Source organism: Ambystoma mexicanum, chromosome 1q (assembly GCF_040938575.1).
Source record: "Ambystoma mexicanum isolate Mex_15411 chromosome 1q, UKY_AmexF1_1, whole genome shotgun sequence".
Taxonomy (NCBI): domain Eukaryota; kingdom Metazoa; phylum Chordata; class Amphibia; order Caudata; family Ambystomatidae; genus Ambystoma; species Ambystoma mexicanum.
In genome coordinates, this window is record NC_090922.1 from 600,139,558 (window position 1) to 600,157,971 (window position 18,414).

General features: G+C 45.4%; 1 protein-coding gene across 3 annotated transcripts in view; it reads right to left on the reverse strand.

The window, feature by feature from the left end:
• The window catches only part of TNR (tenascin R), a 2,098,594-nt gene that overhangs the window by 1,531,635 nt on the left and 548,545 nt on the right, over nt 1-18,414 (reverse strand). For all 3 annotated transcript variants that reach the window (XM_069641143.1, XM_069641142.1, XM_069641141.1), the window contains one exon: nt 7,034-7,148. The gene's annotated coding sequence lies outside the window, so the exon portion shown is untranslated. The remainder of the gene's footprint in view (nt 1-7,033; nt 7,149-18,414) is intronic.

Here is an 18,414-nt window from a genome sequence, read left to right on the forward strand (position 1 = left end):
GCATTGCTTTTCTCCACGCTGAGCCAGTTCTAAATCTCTCTTTCTTTTCTTGCTAATGTTTACACGATGTATTGGTGTGTTTGTGATATTTAACTGCTTTAGGTCTGTATTACTTTTACTGAGGTACCTTGTAAGAGCTCACAGAGGTAGTCACTCTGGGATTAGAGACTATGGGCCTCATTACGAGTTTGCCTGTCCGGATACAACGGTACGGTACCATTGGATATTGGATCCGGACCCGCAAATTCCGAGCCTGACCTGGCGGAATGAGAGGCACCCGCGAGCACAGCATTTCGGATAACGGTGCCTGTGCATCCAGCTTCCCCATTCCCATTCCCATTGAGCCCTATATAGAATTGTTTCTGGCGCTCAGGAATGGGCAAATACTGGGTACGGCAAGGCCGTAATGACCCGGTAATTGCCCATTTCTCAGCACTGGTAAAAATGCAACTCCGGCTGCAGCCATGTCTGTTTTATAGGCACGGCTATTGGCAGGGTTGTAATGAGGCCCAATGCCTTAATTATTCGTTTCTGGGATCATAATATATAAATACATTTTATAAATGTGCTGTTGTGTAAATTATGTGTATGGGTTTTTGAGTATGTGTGTACTGTCTTTTTGTTTACAAGTACTGCTTTTTGGTATTTAAAACATCAGATGTAATGTATTTCTGTAGCTTGAATACATTTTAAATGTGTCTATTGATTCACACCTATAGACCTATTTTTCTGCATACTAGTATATTTGCCTCAGGTCTTGGGGGTTTATGGGAAACTTGCTCTTCAGTTTTCTCAGCCCGCGGCTGTGCAGGCCTTTTTTGATATCATTGTTGGTGAATTGACATGTACTTTGGTTACTCTTTCCACTCACTCACCGGTGACTGCCGCAATTGGAGTATCTGTGGGATGGCAGAAGCAGTGACTTTGACCCTTTCTGAGGCACAGACTGCATGATTAATAAGAGGTTCATCTTGTTTATGTCAATTTAGAATTGCCTGGTAATCCTGATGTAATTTCATGTCTAGTGAAGTCCTGTTGCGGTTAAAGAAGAAGCAATTCCGCACAGAGGTTCATGGCCACGTTTTAAAAGAATACCTGAAATGCAACATTATTCCCCAAGGCCTGCACATGAAAATTATCCCATCCTTATTCTTCGATGATCAGGAATATAAGACTGCATTGAGTCAAGCGGCGACTAAATGCGGATGGATTTATTAGCAATGACAATCACCACAGCTATTCTATAACAGAATTGCGTATATTGGTCGCTTTGGGAGTCCATGGTGCTTCGTTAATTATTGAGGCAGTCTCAATCGGCAAACGAATAATGGTTGCCTTTCGAACTCTTACTTCCTTTTTGTAACTTCAGGCAGTGTGGGCTTTGTTTCCCTACACAATGGCTGAATTAGGTACGGTCTGTTGTATCTGCCGTCGTCATGTTGTGTCTACTATGGACATGTTAAACAACAGTAAGATGGACCTTGATTTAATCTGCATTTATAATATCTTTGCAGGTGACCATTAAGAAGATCATGATGCCTCAATCAAGAATTTACCGCTCATCCTGATTTACGGTACAAATTTCTTTTAATGTACCATGTTAATTTGTGGAAATGTTATCCTATTTTATTTTGGAATTTTAGTTTTGCTGAGGACCATTCTAATTTTGTGGGTTTTTGGACAGCTTTATCAACTAGTGCACAAATTGTTTCAGTATTCTGCTTGTGGTGGCACTAGGGGTTACATGATGAGTACGTAGGGGAACACATTATTACATTTATGCTTTTTACTCTACTTAATTTCTGGCCTTGAGTAATTGTGCGTTTTAAAATCAATAGTGTATAGAATTAGAGAGTTCATCTAATTAGTCTTATTAAAAATGAAAAATTAGTTATTATTCATTTCTTTTGTTATGTAGTTATTACCTTGAAGAAGATGTGTACACATTGTTATTTTATGTCGAAACCAGTTGGTCTTGCTTCATGGCCAGCAGTCGGAAGCATTTCATGAAAAGCACTGTTTTTCTCCATGCTGAGCCAGTTCTGAAATCATTTTAAATCACTATTTTCTTGCTAATGTTTAGACTATGCATTAGTGTGTTTGTGATATTTAACTGTTTTAGGTCTTTATTTCCTTCACTGAGGTATCTTATAATAGCTCACGGAGGTAGTCACTCACACTGGGATTAGAGAGTATGGCCCTCATTACGACCCTGGCGGAAATCGTGGTGCAATATGCACCATGGAGCACGGCGGAAAGCTGCCGATAGCGCCATGGGGGTTGGCGGATTTACCGCCCCATTCCGACCTTGGCGGGGCGGTAAATACCCATTCCCCATTTTACCCTTCCCCATTCCCATTTTTGCCCCATAGGGTATAATGGGAGTGGGGAAGGCGTTAATTACGCCACCGTAAAATACGGTGGCGTAATTAACAACAAGGTCCCGTAGCGCCATGGATTTCTCCGCCCGGAAAAACCAGGCGGAAAACGCTCCATGGCGCTACGGGAACTCGTAGTAGGGCGGACGGGTCCGCCGCGAATACCGCTGGCGTAGACCCACTCCGCCAGGGTCGTAATGAGGGCCTATGTCTTAATTATTAGGTTCTGTGATCACGAGATGTAAATTGTATAAATGTACTGTTGTGTAAATTGTGTCTATGGGTTTTTGAATATGTGTGCACTGTCTTTTTGTTTACAAGTACCACTGTTTTCTATTTTTAAAAAAAATCAGATTGAGTTTATTTCTGTAAATTGAATACATTTTATATGTTTCTATGGATTCATACCTCTAGACCTATTTTTCTGCATACTAGTCTGTTTATAAAATGCCATGTGGGGTTAAGAAGCATGTAACCAAATATGTGAAACAAAGCCTACTGGGGGGCGGTCAATTCATGCCTACAGAGTAAAGGAACCCGATATCTGTGCTTGCAATGGGAGCCAAACTGCAATGCTGCCCAGGGCTTTAAGTGGGCCCCCGCTGTTAGGCCACGCCCCCTCGATGAGCCCCGACTCGATTTGTAGTGCCACTTAAGGCACTGATGTTGCCACTGACAGCATTTAGAACTTGGAGGCTGGGAGCACCTCTTATCCAAGGTAGATGCAGACCTACATCTGCTGAAATGTGTGAACAATGATGAAATAGGGGAGCAGAAACAATCATAAATGTCTGCAAAGTGAAGTATAGCACCCTACCTATTATTTTGTTTCATTAAAGAAACGTATCCCCTGTTTTAGGGGTATAATGTAACTATCCCGCGAAGAGGACGTTAGACACAGCATTCGGTCAAGGCTGGTAGGGAACCTTTTCCAACACAAAACATTGTCCTGCAAAAACGATTGCAGTATGAGGGTGGCCTGTTGGTACCTCTGCTGGGAAGGGCCTTTGACAGATCCTTGTGACAGAAGTGCATCGTGGGACATGGCCGGATAGATGGTCAGCTTTGCAAGCCACTTTCTGTAAAATGTGTACACAGTAGAGATAGGTCCGTGGTTACTGAAAATAGAGCTAACAAAAATGTTTACTGAAAATAACAAACTAAAAATGAGGAAACCAAAACTAACCCGACATTCAAGTTAATATTGGACTTTTATGTGATATAACACTGTCCACGGGCTGCATGATTTAGAAGAGGGAGAAGGGAGGGTTGAAATGCACACCATGGGCCAGATTACAGAAACTTTAAACCGGTGCAAGTGCAAAGTGGCACGCTATTAGCACTATGGCAAAGTCTGCCTATTTTTAAAAACACTTCGACATATTCAAAAACCTTTCCACCATGACATGTGCATTTTGGCTTGGTATAAGCCACAGAGCAAAAATTGCCCTAGTGCAAAAAAGATATATTTTCAATGTATTTTTGCACCAGGGCAAAGTTTACCCTAGTGCTATTACCAATCTATAATAGCACTAGGGCAAACTTTGCCCTGTTACAAAAATTCATTGAAAATGTATCTTTTGTGCACAAGGGAAACGTTTGCCCTTGTGTTTACAACATGCCAAACCGCACTTGTCACAGTGCAAAGAGTTTCTAATATGTCCCTGTGTTTAAAAAAAAAATAACGCAAACTTTGCCCTAGTGCTAATACCTTAAAACGTTGCACTTGCACTGGTGCAAAGTTTCTGTAATAAATCTTATAATATTGTGTAAAACCTGGGTGCAGGGGAGGTGAAGCAATCCGGGCACCTGAGGTTGCATAAAACACAGAAATAATGGAATCCCAGATTCGGAATACCGTGCCCCTCCACACATTTGGACTGAGAATCAGTCAAGATTTATGAACCTATTGCAGATATTCGATAGTAGTATTCAGCATCTGAATCATAAAGCCAAGTATAGACTAATTCAAGTGTAGAACATTCAAAGAAGGTAGTCCATACTCCAGAATTATTCAAATTAGTGTTCAGATTTATTCAGGAAGAGCTCAACGCATTTCGGGAAGAAGTTCCCTTCCTCAGGAGCACAACAATGTTCAATCTACAATACAAGTAAAGACTAGTGTAAGAACTCCTAACAGTATAATGTTGAGCCAAAAATTCATTTATGCAATTGTTAACAACTATTAAACAATTAAGAGATAATTCAATCAACAGAAACGTATCAATCCTCACAATAGTCACTGAATAGATTGTTAGTATATGTTCAAAATGAAAGAGGATCAAAGAAAAGTAAACTCTGAGTAGTAATCAGATTTAGTATATGTACAAGAAAAGAGTTTAAATGTGTACTTATGATGTTCATAGAAGTTATTCAACTCTTACTAGTCACCAAGAATGGGGGAAAAGCAATCTCTTTCCGAACCAATTGTGGAGTTAAGAAAGCAAAGAGTGAGTAATTAATGTATATTCTAATTTGGAGAGTTTTTAGGATCCAAAAACTAAGGAAAATAGAAGTACCTTCACTGTAATAGAGATGTTATTCAGAGTGTCCAAGGTGAGCACAAACAATTCCAAGAACTACAAGTGACAAAGTAACAAAGAAAGAAACCAGAAACTGTTAAGGTCTCCAGGGTGGTCAAAACTCTTGGTATCTAGCGTGATTCCACCCTTTCTCTTACTAGGCAAGTCAATGCTATTGCCTCAGCTACGGCCTACACTACCAAGCTGATTAATGCCTGCAAATCCTATCCCTTCGTTCAGGGCTGCATCAACTTAGCTAGAGCGCTGATCCTATCTAAGCTTGACTATTGTAACACTCTATATCTATCTTCCAATGTACGCAACATCAACAAATTGCAAGTGCTTCAAAATAATGCACTTAGATCAGCATTAAGTATCCCTTGATCCAGCCATATATCTGCAATCAGGCGAGACACACACTGGCTCCCAGTGCATGACAGAATCATGCTTCGAACACTGGTCATCACCCACAAATGTCTGTCTAACAAAGCACCAAAATACCTGGTCGACAAATTCTTCAGGAACCAATCTGCCAGACCAACTAGAACTAACTACTCACACTGCCTCCTCATTCCCAAGTACAAACTCCAAAAAGCAGGTGGGATCAGCTTCCCGGTGTTAACTGCCAAGCTATGGAATTCCCTCCCTAATGCACTCAGAGCCAAACCTTCCTTCTGGGCCTTCAGAAATACAGTAAAAGAATGCCTCTTCACCCAGAAGCACTACATTTGATGAACCCTGCCCAGCCTGATCATCTGTGCCGATTTTGTTGACTTCTGGTTACTCGCTGTCTTGTATTCCAAGCTGATGCATGGCATTAGAACCAGACTCACGCTCACTTTTTCTCTCTGTTTTGGCTGTTTCTACCTATTTGCACTTTGTTCATTCCTGCCTACCTCTTGCCAGCTGAACGGATATGTAACACCAGTCATCTGCGTATATTTTGTTTTATGTGTCTGTAATCATTGTTCAAGTGCAAGAACCCAGATACCTCAGGGTAAGGTGTGCTCTACAAATAAATAAACTAAACTAAACTAAACTAAACTGAGCTATGTAAAAATTGGAAATTACTGACGTATCACAATGATAGATAGTCCAGAATGGTGCATACCTCTAATTGAGTCCTGTAGGTCCCATAACGGGAACAGACAAACAAATCACCACACATGGAAATTATTTATAAGTTAAAATGGCCGATTTACATGATCACGTTGAATGCATTATGATATCATTATGTGGATGATGTCGTAGCATTACGTATCATTCAAATGAGGTCCGACGGAGATTTAGAAAGAGTACAAGAAGTTAAATAGTTAATAAATAACAATATTATCAGTTGTGCCACATAAATAGGAATTATGCAAATAAAAAGAATGTCTATTAAAAGGGATAATAGAGTGGAAAAATAATTCCGAAGGAAGCATCAGTTATAACTATCGAAGAATAACGTCCAGAATCATTTACAATTCAGGAATGTATCCATCCTCAGAAAGGCAACATCACATTTGGCAAGTATGTTTGCAACATGACATCAGAAAGGCAATTTGATTCTAAATTGCATCATCATAAAAAAAATGTGAGCGTCAAATAGACAATCATGAGTAACTGGTATTCAGAAGCTATGGCACAATAATGGTTGGAAAATAGTCCTCATTCCTCGCCTTACTTGGCCGGAGCTACCGCTTTCACATTATACCTTAAAACATGGAGAAATTACACCAGCAGAATTACCACCCATTGTAATTATCTCCAAATCACCCACCGACTCCAACAAACTCCAAAAATTGCGATCAAGGCCACCACTTTGCCAGTCATAATCAGGCAGACTTAGCCCACTACCAAGTGGTGGCAGTCGCATGCGAGTTTGGCAATAATGCTCCAGGAATTGCCGCCTAAACTTAAAGTTTGGCTTTACTTGTTAAATCTTTTGTGGTTCCCTCCCCTTTCCCATCTCTCTCCCATAGCTCTCCGAAGGGGCAATAAGCAAAATGTGAGCAGTCGAAGTCCCATAAAATAAATACATTAGTAGATTCATATAGACGGCTTTATTCAATCTTTGAGTGAAGTCTATGTGAATGTGACACACGGGCTCCCCTCCGACACATCAATTACCCCAGAAATGCCGTCTCTTACCTTGCGCGTGTGCGTCACTGCCAGGAGACAAAACTGAGACAGCAAACTCCTGGTGTCGCCCTCTTTCTCCAGCGTGGATCCAACCCAGCCAAGGTCTACGTGAACCAGTCCGCCCCTACAGAAAAATAGAATGGGCTGCGTCAGAGAAATAATGAGGGTCGTTGCAAACAGGTACACAATTCCCACAGATGCTATCAACGAGGGTCAGCACGACTTTAAACTGTTAGAATCCTATGGCATGCAAGTAAGAGGACGTTCGGAAGATATTGTGTGTTTATAGTGCTTGGATACAGGGAGAAACGTATTCTGGCCACATTAGAGGATTACAAAAAGGCGAGGATTCAGAAGTAGTCCCTGAAAATAAGGTTGGACAAATACTTATTAAGAGTAAGCAGGGGTGGTAAACTCACCTGTAGAGAAGGGTAAGGGCCCCTGGGGGCCACATTCTAGATGTGCTGATGGAGGCCCCACGTCACGGCACCATCATTGATTCAGCTGGTGACCCAGGAAGTGCCTTCACAGCATACAACCCCTGGGCCCAAATAAGTCAGGGTGTGGGCAGGTGACTGGGTAAGGAGCGGCCTTCGCAGACGAATTAGATGGGGATTAAGAGGGGCTGCCTGCCCCCAACGCGTGATGGTTTGGTCAGATGACTTGCTAAGGGGGATATCGTAGAGGGCAAGGTTGCTTAAGAGGAGGCTGTTTGCTCCAAACAAATCAATTTCTCCCCACCTCTCTGTCACTACTTTCCCGCCTCCCTGCCCGGCGCTCAGCCCTGCCTGCTTAATTCCCTCTAAGCACTCTCTAATAATGCAAAACACCTGCCTTTGTATCCGTGGAGCTCGCCAGCTCAGCTCTGCCCCTGTGTGATGCACCATCAACAGTTCTTACTATTATCCCTCAAAGTGTCACTCATTTCATAGAACTCTGAAAGCTGAAAATCGGAGTCACTCCTCCGGGCATTCAAAGGGGAATATCCGGGTTTCCCCAATATCCCTGCACTTCCCTGCCTCCGGATATCCGAAGCATATCTGCATGCGACAAATCCCACCCGCTGAGAGTACTTCATTACTCCGCGACTCTGAAAACAAGAAATGGGGCAATGTGCAGGTTAAGGGGCAGGTGAGGGTGCGCCTCAATTGCCCCTACTTTAATTAATGGATCTATCTGTAGCAGGGCAAAGGCCGGGAGATGTATATGAAGGTCACGTCTACAGACACAAGTGGAGCATCCCAGTGAGCAAAGCAATGTCCCACATTGCCCCTCTAACAACAGGGTGCAAGTCAGTTTTGGGATGACGGCAAACTTACAGGATAAAAGTGGCATTATTTAATATTTTCCCCCAAAAGTGGGTCCCTTCATGTACAGTTTGGCACCACGTTGAGGGCAACATAGAAAAGTTTCACTTTTCACCTTTCCATGTTAAGACTATGGAACCTCCTCCCCATCAGCATCAACACCTAGGCCATCATGTGCCCCCCCGCACCACCTGACTTGCTAGACGCCGTCCGCCCCTCTCCTCTCTGTACAAGGTCCAATAACTTGTGCCTGGGGATGTGCTCGCTTTTATGGGAATCAGGTCCATTTGTGCATGGAGGGTTTGGCGGCGCAAATTGCACTGGGCACATGCGGACAGCTGTGCAAACCACCATGCATGTGCAATGTGCAGGTCGTACGGGTGGAAAATGCGCCTGCTCCACTCATCAAGCTGCAATGCGTTTCTGTGAGAATGGGGCCCAGAGGGGCGCCTGCCCCCTTGCGATGAAGCCACTTGCTAAGTTGCAGTGCATCGTTTCTCTTCTGACACACAGAAGTATTCTACGTGCAAAGCAAGTGCTGAGTAGGCTAAGCCCATTACGGCAGGGGCGCTGAGTACGGGGGGCTCCGGGGCACGGGCACCCCCCGGCAAAATCAAGTCGGGGCTGAGACCCCGCCCGGGCTGGAGAGAAGTGATGCAGTATCGATGGCCCTTTCCATTGTTACAGCATCACTCCTCTCCGGCGGGTAAAAGCGCGAAAATGTCCAATTAAGCCCTCCCCTCTAGGACTGATATTGGTGTATGGTCCTGGAGGGGAGGGCTTAGGGGCTACCGGAAGCTTCTGTGTTTTGCTTGCGGGTCGCCCGTGTTTAAGGTATCAGCGGCAGGAGCAGCAGACACTATTCCAGCCAGCGAAGCAGAGAGCAGCACGTTCGTCGGAAAACAGCAGGTAGTTATTTTTTTTATTTTTTCATTTGTGGCCCTCTCATTCCTCACTACTTTGTGTTCTCCCACTGTCCAACCCACCTCCAAAACAACCACCCACCCACCGCCGTTGACGCTGTGCCATTCCAGGGAGGAAACTTTTTATACTCCCATTTGTTTATGTTATTTGAGTTAATTGGGGGCTCTTAGTGGAATTCACTGGGCGGTACTGCCACTGGCATGGATTCCTTTTTGGCCTGTGCTCATGAGGGGGTTTTGAGGCCATTGGGGACACGCCATTACCTAGAGTATTTGTATTTTTTTTTGTTGTAGTCAGGGTTTGCTATGGCTTTCAGACTGCCGACCATATCGGGCAGCTCGCGCTCTCAGTAGGGTGGTGTGTGGAGTCTAGTCAGCCGGCTCCCCCCTCATCTGCCTATTCCCAGTGTACACTCTGTGTAAGAGGGAGATGGAGATGTGGGGCCTATCTCCAGAGACCAATGCTGGGAGGGCAGGCAGGGGGTCATTTTTTACGGCCTTGTTATGCCTGCATGCTTTGCTGTGAATGATGCTTATGTCTTTTAGAGAAAACATTCTATTTTACGGCTGTTCAGGTCTAGATGTTCTCTGATGCGTTCTTTGAACACATTCTATTTTGTTTGCGAGACGTTTTTGACCAAGGAAGTGGGGAGGGGAGGGAGTTTTATTGAAATTTTCCTACAGCCCACTCCCAACATAAAGTATTTGTCTGGCTCAGCAGCCGAGTGGGGCGGGGGGTGCAGTGGAAAGGAAAGTTGGCAGCAGATGCTTTGAAATGCGGGCAGACTGCGAGGAAAGCAATCTATGCCCCATTTTGTAGCAAGGCACACAGAGACAATGGGCCTCATTACACGGTAGGAGGTAGCCATGGTGCTATTAGCACCATGGCTACCCCCTTACCTCATTCTGGGTCCGGGTTCCCGAAATAGGGACTTACCGGGTCATTCCAACCTTGGAGGACCCGGTAAATCCCCATTCCGGGAACCATTCCCCATTCCCATTCGAGCCCCCATAGGGCTCAATGGGAATGGTGATGGAGCTAATAACGGTACCGCAATTTGTGGTTCCGTTATTAGCTCTGAAGTCCCTTAGTGGGTCCCATCCATAATGCCTGGTAAAACCAGGCGTTGAGGAAGCGACCCGCTAAGGGACCTCGGAATAGGGTGATAAGGGATTACCGGCACCGTTGACCTTACCGGTGCCGGTAATCCCTTACCACCTACTGCGTAATGAGGCCCAATTTGTGCAGGATCACACATAGTATGGGCTAATGCGCACAGGATCATACCTACTATGGGCTAAGTGTGAAAGCCAAGATTACAGACCTGATAAGCAGTTGAGTCACTTGGTAACATCTCCTTCTGGGAACAGCTCCATGGTTTCATGACTTCCATATTGTGTGGTGGTGGCCTACTTCGTTGTGCTTTGAGGAACATCATTTGTCATGTTTTTGTAGGTGCAGGTGGGGGGATGTATGAGCAGCTGTTACTAGGATTGGGTGGTTGGTTCACCCTTTGGTATGTTGAGGCAGTGGGCATTTGATAAATTTGTCTCTGTAAGTAGCCATCTCCTCGGACCCCCAGGCAGTCTAGAGTCTACCTGGGCATACTGAACTATGGCACCACACAAGTCTTGCTTGGTAGTTTTTAATCGGGAAACGTCTTTACTTCTCGTTTCCCTTGAATTGGAAACTTTTTTTTTGGTGGTGGTGGTACTCCACCTTGCAGCTGTACCTTCTGTTTAGCAAGCATTTCATTCTCCCATCCTAGTTGTGTTGCTCTGCCTTTTGAGGGAGGGCTACAACAACCTGGATGATTATAGAGAGGTGGAGTTGGGGCAGTGATGGCTTACTGGAATGCAATTCGAAGGCTTAAATCTCCTTCTTATTTGACTTTATTATATGCAGTACATGCTAGCCAATGTTTCCACTGTTTTGCGCTGCGCGCGCCTTCAGCCCCCCGCGCTCTTTTGCACCAAGTTGGCGACTACATGCAAATTTGCGGTCATATAACTGCCAGTGGTGTCACTTCCTGTATTTGGGCACCCCCCGGGAAATTCATAAATCGGCTCCCCTGCATTACAGCATACAATGCTGACTGTGTACTACTCACGTTCCTCCTGGAACAGTTTCCTTGTCCCCGGCTGGGACTGAGATGCAAGTTAAGTCCTCACTTTTGGATCGTGTTATTTGCCAGCCCTTTCCGCTATTTGTAGTTCTATTTTCCCACTCTGAATGCAGAACTAAAAGTACCATAATGCAAAGTGACTTACTCTTGAAACCATGCCTGGCTGATCCCCTCTGATCACTTAGAATCTCTGTAATGCGGGGAGTAAGACATTTAGAATGGCCCACCAAAACGTTTTGAGGGGCCCTGGCATTCCTATTACCAAGATAAATCCACATGGTTTAGGATCATTTGGAGTCCCAATAATGGGGGGTCCCTGTGTCGCAGGGGCAGCAGGGCTGTCTGTCATGCACCCGCTGTAAATTCTCCCACCGTAATAGTGGGTTGGTCATTGCAAGTATCGGCCGCAATGGCAATTCTAGCAGGAATAGCAAAATACTGTTAGAATCGCCATCCGCCGGATTCAGAGGTTTGGGGTCCTCCAGCGGATTTCCACCAAAGGCCACCTATTTTTACCCCCACTCGAAAGGTAGAGGTATATATTTTACTGTAGCCAAAAATAATATTTCTGCCGTTTGTAGTTAGGGCTATTAGGTGGTGCTAAAGTGCCATTTATATGCCAAAACTATGTTATCAGCGTACAGCTCAGCAGTAATGGCATATGAGGAGGGATACAAAACTTGTAGGTATTGTTTGGTAATGTACGCCCCATTGACGGATATCCTGAAAGTTAATGACTTAATTGATGTCGTAAATGCTCTACTGGCGTAATACAAATGTCATAGCCAGGTCTGCATTGAGCCACTGGATTTAATAGCACTAAGAGTGTCCTTCACTGAAGTCCTGTTAAAAACAAGCTTGGAGAAAGCCAATACTTTTGGCTTGTGTATAACCTTTAGGCATTTGCCAGGCACTGCCACTTTATGCCCAGGTTCTCACACTATTTTGCAGCTGATACCATCAATGGCCAGTTTATACCACTACGGCAGTGCATGGCATATGACTTTCCCATGCCTACACAAAAGCCCAAACTATTGGCATTGCCAATGCTTGTTTACTTTACAGGAGAGATGCACATGTGCTTCACTTCAGTGCAGTGAATGTGTTTTCAATGGACCATGGTAAGGGTGATAAGGTGAACATCTCTAATCCCCACCCTCACCACCTTACCTGTGTAATGCATTACAGGGTCAGAGTGGACCCTTGTGTGCATTTAGAAATGTACAGTTGTGCTAGGAATCAGGGTGGGAGACCCACACTTTTGAGATTCAGGATAATTTTAGTTTCATCTCTGAATTTTGGTGATGATACATATAATATATCAATTGTTAGCATAATAACAGACAGACGGACAGTTGTACATTTGATATGTAGGTGTACCACTAGGTACCACCCTCAAGAGTGTGGAGGGTACAAGCCTTCTGATGGTGCAAGATCTCTTGGATACACAGTTAACAAGGGTTTACAACACAAGAGTGAATGCAGCCCAGGACCTCAGTTGGTCCATGGGTATTGTCATAGGGAAAAAAACACAACAAGTGTGTACAAGTATGCAAGGGGTGGAGCTGTGTCATAGATCGACACTGTAGAGTTTTGGCCACAGGGTACGAAGACTGGACGTAGGTGACTGGGATGGCCTTCTTCAGGATGGAGGTGAAGGGATGAAACACTGTCTGTGGGGTATCGTGAACCGACAAGCGGTGCAGCGGTAAGGGCTTCTGAGAGTCTTCGACCATGCGGGAAGTCAGGTGAAGGCTGATTAAACTCTCAAAATTCAGAGATTAAACTAAAATTATCCTGAATTTCTAAAGTGTGGGTCTCCCATCCTGATTTTTTGTTTGAATATACCTTCACCCTCCTGGGCATATCAGGACATAGCCAAGCGCCCTGTATTATTACCAGTTGTGCTATGAGTCATTACTGTATGTTAACCATTTCTACCATCACACTGAAGGGTGAAATGGGGAGAAAAGACATTGCAAAAATACTTTCAGGGGTTAGCTGTGGCGGAAGTGGTATTGCTGGAATGCCATTAGTGGTATTCCAGCAATACTACTACTGCAGGAGTAAACTGGGAGTCGTGGTACTGCTGCAACACCGCTGGTAGTATCCACTTTATTCTGATGTTACCACTGGTGGTAGTGTCATTGCAGGATTACTGTATTCCAGCAATATCATGGCAATCAGTGGTAGCCTTTGAATAAAGTGGATTAGAACAAAGGCAGATGCGGTATTTACCACAGACGCTATTCCTGCAAATATTCCACCAATGTTATAATGATCTCCTTCAAAATGTTCCCTGCATCAGAACTATGTGATAATAAAGCACCCTGTTTTAGTCATTTTTTGAGAGTCCGTGCAGCAGACTTGTATGCATTAAGGGGATGTAGTGTGCCGTCTGAAAAAACGAGGAACTGAAATATACAAAATGGGTTAGGAGTTCCAGGAAAATGCATTTCCTTTGGGATCCAGTGTGATCTGTGGCTTCTTGGGCACAGGATCACGTGGGGCACATCCTTCCCTAATCACTTCTTTCAGCCCGCATTCTTGATGTTGATAGGGATGAGGGACATGTCGCATGGGAGCAGATTTTTTCCTTATTCATCACTTTTAGGCATATTCTGCTTTTCGTCCGAAATTACAAATTTGTGTCGCCGATAAAATTAACAGCACCCCAATAGCCAGATATTTTAGGCAAAAATGAAATTTTGGCCTAAACAGTGACATTTTATCCAGCAAGACTATAGAAATGTCCAATTTCTCTCTTCAGGCAATTGGCGAATCATTACAATTTTGCCCAGAATTGGCTAATTTCAGTGCGAGAATTCCTTGTGCTGGCGTGCATTATCAGTGCTTTCTTCCTTGCCTAACTGATTGATTTTAGTGTCTGCTATTCCTGTGCAAGGATAGCTCAGCGGCAACGCGTTTGTCTTAGAATTAAGACAACGTGTTTGGATCCCGAACTTGCACTTAGAAACCACTCGCTGGCATTAAGCGCGTTGTAAATTAACAATCAGATGAATACATTTGGGCCTCATTACAAGTTTGGAGGTAGCCATGGTGCTTTTAGCACAATGGCTGCCCCCAAACACGGGTCCGGGTAGTTGGAATGGGCACTTATCGGGTCATTCCAACCTTGGATGACCCGATAAGTCCCCATTCTGAAAACCATTGCCCATTCGAGCCCCCATAGGGCTCAATGGGAATGGGGAAGGAGCTAATAACGGACCCGCAAATAGCGGGCCCGTTATTAACTCCATGGTCCCTTAGCGGCTCCCGCTAAGGGCGGCTGGTAAAACCAGCTGGCCTTAGTGGGATCCGCTAAGGGACCTCAGAATTCAGTGGTAGGGGGTTAACGGCACCGGCATCCTTACCGGTGCCGTTAACCCCTTACCGCTGTACTCGTAATGAGGCCCAAAGTTCTTTGAAATCATTAGCAGAAAGATCGCTGCGAAATTTGCCATGGTGGGATTATGCAAATCTCCACTGTGCAGGTGGGCACCTAGCCCAGATCACGCCTGCCTCAGGCAGATCCCACACCCCCGCCATTGCTGGACATGGAAATGATATACTGGGGGATCCGGCCAGCAACAAGGAGTTGAAGGGGGGGATTTTCTAACCCCCAAACACCCTCCAAAACAGATCAATGAGCAAGTCATGTCCTATAACGTTACAATCAGTTTGTAAACAGTGCACACTTTGTAAACCTAAAAAGACAAGTTACATATTGTTCTGGCCAGACATTCAAGTGGTCTTGTGATTAAGGGCCTGATTTACACAAATGTTTTAACATGGGAAGTTCCCGTTGAACACATTTTTGTTAGGCCAAAGCGTCTCGACCCTGGTCCTAACGTTGTGGGTTCGCATCTCGTCTTGCCAATGTTTAACAAGGTAAAAAGCACCACAACGCTTGAAGGGTGTGAAGGGATTTCCTGGGTCTGAGATCCCTGAAGTGCTTTTTGCCGGATCCCAGAACTGGGAAAATCCTGCCCAATGACCAGCATTGGCTCCCGCTCCTTTTGCCAAAGTAACCAGGGATACAGTCATTCATCACCACTGCGCGCAGAGACAGACTAGAATACCCGTGAAAGGGCCTGACCACGTGGGCAAGCAAGCGGTTGGTCTCTTTCACACGGATTTGAAAGGCCCCCCGGATTGAGGGACACTTTTCTTCTTCATGAAATCTAATAAAGGACTAGAAAGAGGTGAGAAGAAAGGAAGTTAGAGTCTGCTATGGCAACTCATGACTCTGCTAGGAGTGAAAGGCCTCGTGGATGTTTGTAGGAGTGGAAGGCCTCGTGGATGTTGGTTCTCTGGGCGTTCTTTGTAGGGACCACCCGTTGGGTCCAGGGTGGGCGCGCCTGTGGTGTGGCAATGGGGTGCTGCCCCATGTTGGTGGACCGTCGGGTGGGTTCCCCAGTGAGGGCTTCAACAACTTCATGTCTGGTTCGATCAGGAGTGGGGGTGAGCATAGCTGGGTCTACAAGTAGTATATATTAACGTTTCCTTTCTTTTACCTCTGGATGACAGCTCTTACAAGGAGAGTGACCCCCGGACATACCTGCTCTGGATATTGGACCACAATACTCGTGGTGGTCCAAGATGTCAGGAGTGGTTGAGTGGCCTCAAGGAGTGGTAATACCCGTGGGCTACACAAGATGACGAAGAGGTGGGCGTCCCTGTTGGACAGGAGTGTGCAAGCGCATCCATGTTGGCTTCCTCCATGGACACCTGTGGGAACTCGGCGGGAATTGTATATGGACAGACGATCAAACATGGGGGAAATGTGAGGTGACATTTTGACAGTGGCCCAATGCACGCACTGATCCTATGGGCATCACAGTACTGTGTTATCAGTGGGCTGCACAGAATGACGGGGCAGCGGGTGTTGTGGCGGGCGGCCCAGTGAGAGAGCGGTGTGCAAGCAAAGCCCAGCAGGCTGCAGTCACAGGTGCATTTTGGGATCCATCCCGATGTTTAAAGGGTGTACAATGTAAGATATGTCATGGTGACAGGTCCATAGGAGCGGGCCAGCGAGAACCTGCCTGCTGCTCCCGCCGATGTATTTGGAGTTCATCAAGAGCCTTTTGGGGACAGATGTTTACTGGTTGTACAACATGATCAGTGTCGTGGTGATAGGTCCATAGACTGCCTCAAGGGGAGAGCACAAGTGCCGTTTAGGAGGAGGAGTGCCCCTGACCAGTAGATCAGTTGTCCGTGTGGTGGTATGTTGGGGCATATTGCATTGAATGGAGTTATGGGCTGAACAATTGAGGTCACTGTAAGGGAGATTTCTTGCTGATGTATGTTATGCATCAAGGTTTGGTGTGGAGCGGTGAGGGTTCAAACCAGGTACTCATTGAACGGTCCTCACCAGTACGCGCAAGGGGGAAAGGGACTGGAGGTCTGGTCGGTTTACATGCTCACCTATTTTACCGAGGTCTAATCCCAGGGCCTCGGGGGTGATGCCCACAGACACTCCACCATGCTCAAGTATGTAATTAACAACGTAGCCCGCTCTATGATGTCATTCATGTATTGCTTCTTGTCGCAGTTAGTGATGTAATAAACACGGCTGAATGCCTTCCAAAGAAAATTAGTGTCTGGTTTCAGTCATTGGCCCTGCCACCTGTGTCACCCACAATAGCAGCCCTGGAATCTTGCCAGGGCAGCGTCTTGTCAGGCATGGTGGCAGGCTGAATAGTGAGTGGCGTAATGAAGGGGAGGTCATTCGGGAACCGAGCAGCGTGATGATGTCTGTGACGTATCAACTTCTGTGGCACCAGTGGTCCAGAGATGAATATCAGTTTCTAAACCATCAATCAGCCAAACACCTCTAGTACACCAGAAGGGATTTGAACAGATTTGAACCACAAGCACATTATAAACGTCCTTGTCTAATTTTGGTAATGCAGCTAGAATGGCAGGCTTATCTCCGCAAGATTGTGGATTGTTGGTTTGTTGCAACAGAGAAAAAATACAATTATTACCCAATAATGAAAGGGACTGTCCAGTCAAGGTTGGATGCACATATCTACTTTATTATTATCACAACAGGCAGATCTACAACACTAGAAAATACAACCCACCCTGTAAAGAAATACAGAGGATGGACAGTTTCAAGAAGGAAAGGAGATGCACTCTGGATACTGACATGAGGGTAGTCAGTAAAGTAATTAATCACAATAGTTCAAGGATGCTTGGTTTCAGCACAAAGGGGGCAATGAGTTGTAAAATGTTACTAGAGGGCTTCGGAGAAGGACCAGGTCGACAGAACTGCAATGTACCTTGTGCCTGTAGAAGTACTTGGTTCTCGACAGTGTAGAGTCGGTTTAAGGGCACTTTGCAGCTTCTTTGACAGAGTTCAAGATGGGAGACAGCTGTGGGTATCAGGCGGCAGGCAGTTCAGCGAGCAATGCTGGATGGACGGCTGCAGGCTGGCCTAAACAGCGGCTCAGGTCAGAAATCATCTCAGTGCTTGTTGGCTGGTCTGAAGCACTGGTTGAGGCATCCCAGACAATGTTAGTGGCTGTGGCGTGATAACAGTCAGCGGTGCAATTGGTTGCACCTCTAGGGGCTTGACTGGCTCGAAAATGTCCTTTAAGGCTGAAACTGGTTGATGCTTGTCGATGCACTCATAGCTTCTTCCCTGGGCTGATGTCGACCTTTAAGGCAGACAGCACAAAGCTGAGGTGAGTGTTGCAGGCACCGGTCTTGTCCTGGGTTTGGTTCATCTACTCTCTGGCACTTCTCTCACCTAGGAAGCTCGCTTGCAGAGCCTAGCTGTCGGAATAGAAACAATATTATGCCTCCTATCGTAACAATTGTATGTGTATTGGCCTACGCCAAGTTGTCTAAACATCATATGCGAACGAACTCCACGGCAAGGTCTTGACCTTAGAGAAAGTAATGTAAGTCGCCATCTTGGATTAAGCCCCCATTTTAGGTTCTCTTGTTATATGGCAGTCGCCCTGAACATCAAAATGGAGGCCGAATGACATTCTGAGTAAGATTCTGGCCGTTGTGACCTCCGT